General features: G+C 44.8%; 1 pseudogene; it reads right to left on the bottom strand.

The window, feature by feature from the left end:
* Positions 1-3,626: 3,626 nt before the first annotated feature.
* LOC133358999 (cytochrome P450 2C31-like) lies at positions 3,627-5,865 on the bottom strand (annotated as a pseudogene).
* Positions 5,866-6,501: the final 636 nt, after the last annotated feature.

The following is a 6,501-nucleotide window of genomic DNA, read 5'->3' on the forward strand; positions in this document are numbered from 1 at the left end:
TCCCTTTGGTGCTGCTGATCCTGCATAATGCATGGGCATAATATGACTTTGAAACCCCCCGCCCACCTCCTACGCATTTTCCAATGAATATGCTACATTCCTCTTGATATGCACATTCTTTTTGTTAAGGCGCTCTTCCACCTCCAACCCAGCTTATATATAAGCTCCTAGCTTGACAGTGTCTCATTCTTCACCTGAAGACGGCTGCTTGCGTTGTAGCCGAAACGTCGTGAGAATTATTAGATTTTATTATGTTTTATTTTTATTATTTTATTACTTCCCTTCTACGTGACTTTACCGAAAGAACCAAGAAGATGAATCCCTGCAGTCACGAAAGCTTTAAATCGAAATTTAATTATTACTAGCTTTACTACCCGGCTTCGCCCGGGAACTTGGATTCACCACGCCCGGCCGCCTTTGTTTCCCCAGTGACGATGTTCACACACCACACGAGTTACTCGTTTGAGGCTGAGTCGACCTAGGGGAGGCCCAGGTCCAGTTCAAATAATTCGTCACCGGTGGTGGCGTGAGTGGGAATCGAACTCGGGTCCCCGGGTTCGTAGCGTGGCGCGCTAACCACGACACTACAATGCATTCGCTTCCGTTGTAGGATTTGTGTGAGGCGCGCCGATCCGCTGTAGGGTTTTAGTGAGGCGCGCCGATCCGTTGTAGGGTTTGTGTTAGGCGTGCCGATCCGTTGTAGGTTTTTAGTGAGGCGCGCCGATCCGTTGTAGTGTTTTAGTGATGCGCGCGCATCCGTGTAGGGGTTTTAGTGAGGCGCGCCGATCCGTTGTAGGGTTTTAGTGAGGCGCGCCGATCCCCGCGATACAATAATACTGTGTAATCGCTATAATTTTATGATTACCGAGCCTATAATAGTAATGTCACACATTGTGGTGGCGGGGGAGTGAAGAGGACGGTAACTTTGATGATTTACCTCAGAGTCGCGTGGTGGGTGTCGAGGCCTAGCACCGTGCAGAGCCTCCGGCCTCGCCTGATTTTCCCACCCGGTTGAGGCTGGGTACGGGTGCGGTCCCCCCCCCCCCCCCGTGCTACAATAATACTGTCTAATCGCTATAATTTAATTATCGACCGACCCTATAATAGTAATTGCACACATTGTGGGGGGGGGGAGTGAAGAGGACGTGAAACTTTGATGAATTTACCTCAGAGTCAGTGTTAATGCGTGCGCCTATTTTTAAGGGGAATAAAAAATGGCGTCCACCCCTTGGCGAAGGCGTCGCTACCCGTTGCCAGGGGCAACCGCCGTCCAATGAAAGCGGCTAAGGCGTCGCTACCCATTGCCAGGGGCAACCGCCGTCCAATGAAAGTGCGTATGGTTCGGCGACACACAGACACACAGACAGATTCACGATTTATTATATATAGATAAGTAAAGTGCGGTCTCCAAATCTTTGATCTTTATTTCTCTTCCCTCTCTATAATCTATATATATATAAAATCATGAATCTGTCTGTCTGTCTGTGTGTCTGTGTGTCGCCGGACCATACGCACTTTCATTGGACGGCGGTTGCCCTGGCAACGGGTAGCGACGCCTTCGCCGCTTTCATTGGACGGTGGTTGCCCTGGCAACGGGTAGCGACGCCTTCGCCAAGGGGTGGACGCCATTTTTTATTCCCGTTAAAAATAGGCGCACGCATTAACACGCGACTCTGAGGTAAATTCATCAAAGTTTCACGTCCTCTTCACTCCCCCCCCACCACAATGTGTGCAATTACTATTATACGGTCGCTCGATTATTAAATTATAGCGATTAGACAGTATTATTGTAGCGCGGGGGGGGGGGGGGGACTGCACCCGTACCCAGCTCAACCGGGTGGGAAAATCAGGCGAGGCCGGAGGCTCTGCACGTGCTAGGCCTCGACACCCACCACGCTCGAGGTAAATTCATCAAAGTTACACGTCCTCTTCACCCCCGCCACCACAATGTGTGACATTACTATTATAGGCTCCGTAAATCATAAAATTATAGCGATTACACAGTATTATTGTATCGCGGGGGATCGGCACGCCTCACTAAAACCCTACAATGGATCGGCGCGCCTCACACAAATCCTACAACGGAAGCGTAACGCATTGTAGTGGTCGTGGTTAGCGCGCCACGCTACGAACCGGCGACCCGAGTTCGATTCCCACTCACGGCCACCACCGGTGACGATTATTTGAACCGGACCTGGGCCTCCCCTGGTCGACTCAGCCTCAAACGAGTAACTGGTGTGGTATGTGAACATCGTCACTGGGGAGACAAAGGCGGCCGGGCGTGGGTGAATCCAAGTTCCCGGGCGAAGCCAGGTAGTAAAGCTAGTATCTGATATTAAGAACACCATTGCCTAAAACATCGTTTATCATGTTTCCGGTTAGGCAGAATTATTAACGATGTGATTTTTTTTTCTCTATGGGACCTTTTAGCCACTATCCAAAATTTTTGCCAGTATCATATTGAGTATTTTCTTATTTGTGCCTGTGCATCATTGCTCACACAGTATACCAAATAGTTTGTGACAATTATGTAAGATACGAATAAACACCAGTGTTGCATTTTGTATAAGGCAATAACAATGACATGTATACTTGTACTCTTAGTTCTTCGGTAAAGTCACGTAGGTAAAAAATGCAGCAAATCTGGCTGTGACGGTCCCACCTGATGACAGAGACTTGTGTTGCCTCCGAAACGTCGTGATTTTATGTTTTATTTTTATTAATTTTAATTCATTTTTACCTACGTGACTTTACCTAAAGAACTAAGAGTATGAATCCTTGCAGTCACGAAAGCTTCAAATCTAGAATTTATACTTGTGTTTCAGCATTTGATTGTGGATTTATTGTGCGTTATTTGTGGTTGTCATGCATTTGTTGATGTGTTTTAGTGGTAATAGTTGTTTATAGTAGTGGTTGTTTGAGCGGTTGTTTTCTGTGGTTGTAATTGAGTGGCTGTTTGGCATGTGTTTGTTTTTTAAACCCAGAGGAAGGATTGACCAATGTTTACGCATTGTTTTCTACTATCAAAGTAATTTAGACACCAACCTACTGCTACTTAAATAAGTCCAACATCACTAACTTGGTTTACAGGATTTGGTGATCAATTGTATCAATGCCTTATCCAAGCCTATGAAGACAGCTGAGTCGTTAGTTGTTTCTATTGTAATGGTGTCTATATATGTTTTCTAATGCATTTACTGCATGTATAAAATGCTTGAAAAAAGTCACAATGTAATTGTCACCAGAAATTTCACTGCCACCTATAAATAGACTATGAACAGGGGAGCTTGTCTCATTATCTATTTCTACGTTTATGTACTCGGGCCCCGGGTGACTTGTGAAAGAATGTATGAAATGAAGGTTAACTATTTTTGGGCAAATTCGCTGAAGTAATGGAAGATGTTTGTAGAAAACTATCATCTCTATCTATAAACTAACGTAACATATGATTAAACGATTTACTAGAAAAAGTTAAATTGATTCACTCATTGTTGTACAACAGATTTATACCATTTCTTTCACCTATCGTGATGTATTGTTGTTTTACATAATATTTCCAATGCGTGCATGTGTGCTTGGACATTATAGACTCAACAGCACACACTACAGCACTCTTTAAACTATGTTCAATTGCGGAGATGAAGCCCCAATTTGTAAGATTTTGGAGCCTTGGTGATCTGCAATATATAATCCAGGGTTGGTGGAGAGACCAGATCAGGCCAGATAAACTCAAAATGCTGCAAAAGAGATGCAAAGAAAAGGAAGCTCCATCTTTGCTAAGTTTTCCCCAGGCAGACACGGGGACCAGCAGAGAAGGGCAGGAAGGCATCTGACTTTACAAACTTGCCATCCTCATCAAGGAAGTTTTCTGGACTAAATTCGTATGGGGTTTTCCAATGATTTTCATCATCAGAACGATTTCATATTCACCAGTATGATCGTCCCTTTTGGAATCGAGTACTGGCGTAACTTGACGTCTGTGGTGGTGGCATGCGGGACCCCGAATGGAATAATGTTACTGAAGCGCTGTATCTCATGGATCACAGCATCCAGGTAGGGCAGACTGTGTCTGTCTCCATGCATGGTAGTCGATCTGATCCCACAATCTTGTCAATCTCCTCATGGCACTGGGCTTGTATTTCAGGGTGATCATCATGTAGAGAAGGCCCCAGCGTAATGTGGTGGAGGTCGTCTCTGCGCCAGCAGTGAAAGGTCCAACGTCAACATGATGAGACTCTGTTCTGAGAGCTGGTGTTGGGATTGTCCTCTTTCTCCAATTGAGAAGTAGGTGTCAATCAGGCACATTGGCTTGAGGGGATCTCTTGTTGCATGGCGTTCAGATATTATATCACGAATAAATGTTAGATTTTGCATGTTTTGAATATTCTCTGCTGCGGTCCAGGAAAGTCGATCAAGAAGGGAAAGATGTTGCATAAAGTTCCCAGCGGCCCTGATTGGAGCTGAAGATTGTTTTCAATGAGGTGCAAAAAAAACCTGGAACTGCTTATCACTGTATTCATACCGTTTCCTTTCACCATGGACACAATTATGTTTCCCACAGCACTGTTTAAGTTATAGTGAGGGTCAAATGCGATCCTTTCTGTTTAAATGCCTCAATAAGAAGCCAACCTCTGTCTGAATGGTTTGTTCTAGGATGACTTACCAAGTCCAAAATTCCGCATGTTGACAGAGTGAACCTACGATGTTGCATCCAAATTTTCCATATGGAGCAAAAATAATGCCTAGGCCTTCGTTTACTTTTTAATGAGGGGGTTGTTTGGCCGGTCTGCAAACGCATGCCTTGATGCACTAGGACCTCTTTACTGCCTGGTAGCCACTCACAAACACCATGGAAATCTGCCCACCATTACGCTGCACACCTCTCCATACTGTTTCGTAACTTCTCTATGGCAACATCGGGTTTCTTAAACAGAGGCACATTCCCTAAAACGGTATCACTTTGGGCCAGGAGGAAAGTCCAATGGGCGTTTAGTTGCCTTACCTCCTGGAGTATAGTCGAAGAACCAGGAAAACTATGCAAAATATGGCAGGCTGATCAGTGCCTGGTGCCCCAAGAAGAAAGCTCCATTTCTGAGCAGCAGCAGTTGTGTCCAGAAGTTGGCCACATACTGTACTGCAGGTTGTGCGATGTAGTAGATGAGTACTTCTCCGATTTTGATGAAGACGGTGTTCTGCACACACATTCACAACATGCAAGTGGTATTATGATATATGATTTCCTGAACATGCATTTATCACATGGGGCCTTAAAACAATAAACTGACAGAATGTCTCTGATTAGATACGGGCAGTCCCCAACTAAAAAACTGGTTCCGTTCCTGAGACCTTTCCATAAGTCGCACGGAACGCAATATACCATATTTAAATGTCCATACAGTCAGTTATAAAATGTGTTACGGTGAATAAAAAAGGGAGACATTTATAGGTAGGAACAGCAGTTCCACACTGCCCACCAGGGATTATTTGTCGTCTGTTGTGCATAGCACGCCCTCGATTTGTATTCAAAGAGCGCTTCGGGAGGGCTCAGCACACGTGACACATGCCCACGCAGCTGCGCCGAGTGACACGGATCGCAGGATTGTGCTGTCCAAACCAAGTTCCTAACAGCCCACTCTGAAGGAACGTGTTTAACTCATCAATGAGAAGAAATACTGTGCATTTGCATGTGTAGTGCATCAATAAAGACATCACACCACGTGAGTTGATGCGAGTCTTTATTAACACTTCCCTTACGGGACGAAGTCCTATAATGGTGTAAACGTAACTACCCTATGTAACATGGCTTCACAGTCTCACGTCCCAGTCCCTGACGTCCACACTATATACACTACTTCGCCTCGGCATTTCTCCCACTTAGTAAAAAATTATAGCAGTGATTTCACACCTGATGATGATTGCTTGTGTTGCAATCGAAACGTCGTGATTTAATTAACTTTTATTTTTTTCTATTCTATCTCTTATTTTTATATATTTTTTTTACCTATGTGACTGTACCGAATAAAACCAAAGAGTATGGATCCTTGGCATTCACGAAAACGTCTAGAATAAAGTAAAGTAACATGAAATGAGAAAAAAAAATTGTATTTCCATTCAGTCCTGATGTGGCACGCGCGACCACGGGGACACACACAAACAATGACGATTGCCGTATAGCCTTAACAGACTGGGGGACAAGTGCTGTTAGCGAGTAGCACCAATGAAGACTGATACGGCCACACGGAGTGCATTTCCAGCACCACGCCTTTTGACTCCCCAGTAGTGATATTTACACACAAAATCAGGTACTAATTTGAGGCTGAATCGCCCTAGGGAAGGCCCAGGACCCATTAGGTAATCGTCATGGTATTGATCGTGATAAGGAATCGAACTTGGGGTTACCTAGTTCGTAACACGAGCGTCTGCACGGGCACACTCACTTTACGACGAGGGTCCTACGATGTAGGGCTGTATTTGTTTTGTTACGTGTTGTGCTAATTTGTA

This window comes from Lethenteron reissneri, chromosome 64, assembly GCF_015708825.2.
Source record: "Lethenteron reissneri isolate LAM-NWPU_2019-01 chromosome 64, ASM1570882v1, whole genome shotgun sequence".
Classification (NCBI taxonomy): Eukaryota; Metazoa; Chordata; class Hyperoartia; order Petromyzontiformes; family Petromyzontidae; genus Lethenteron; species Lethenteron reissneri.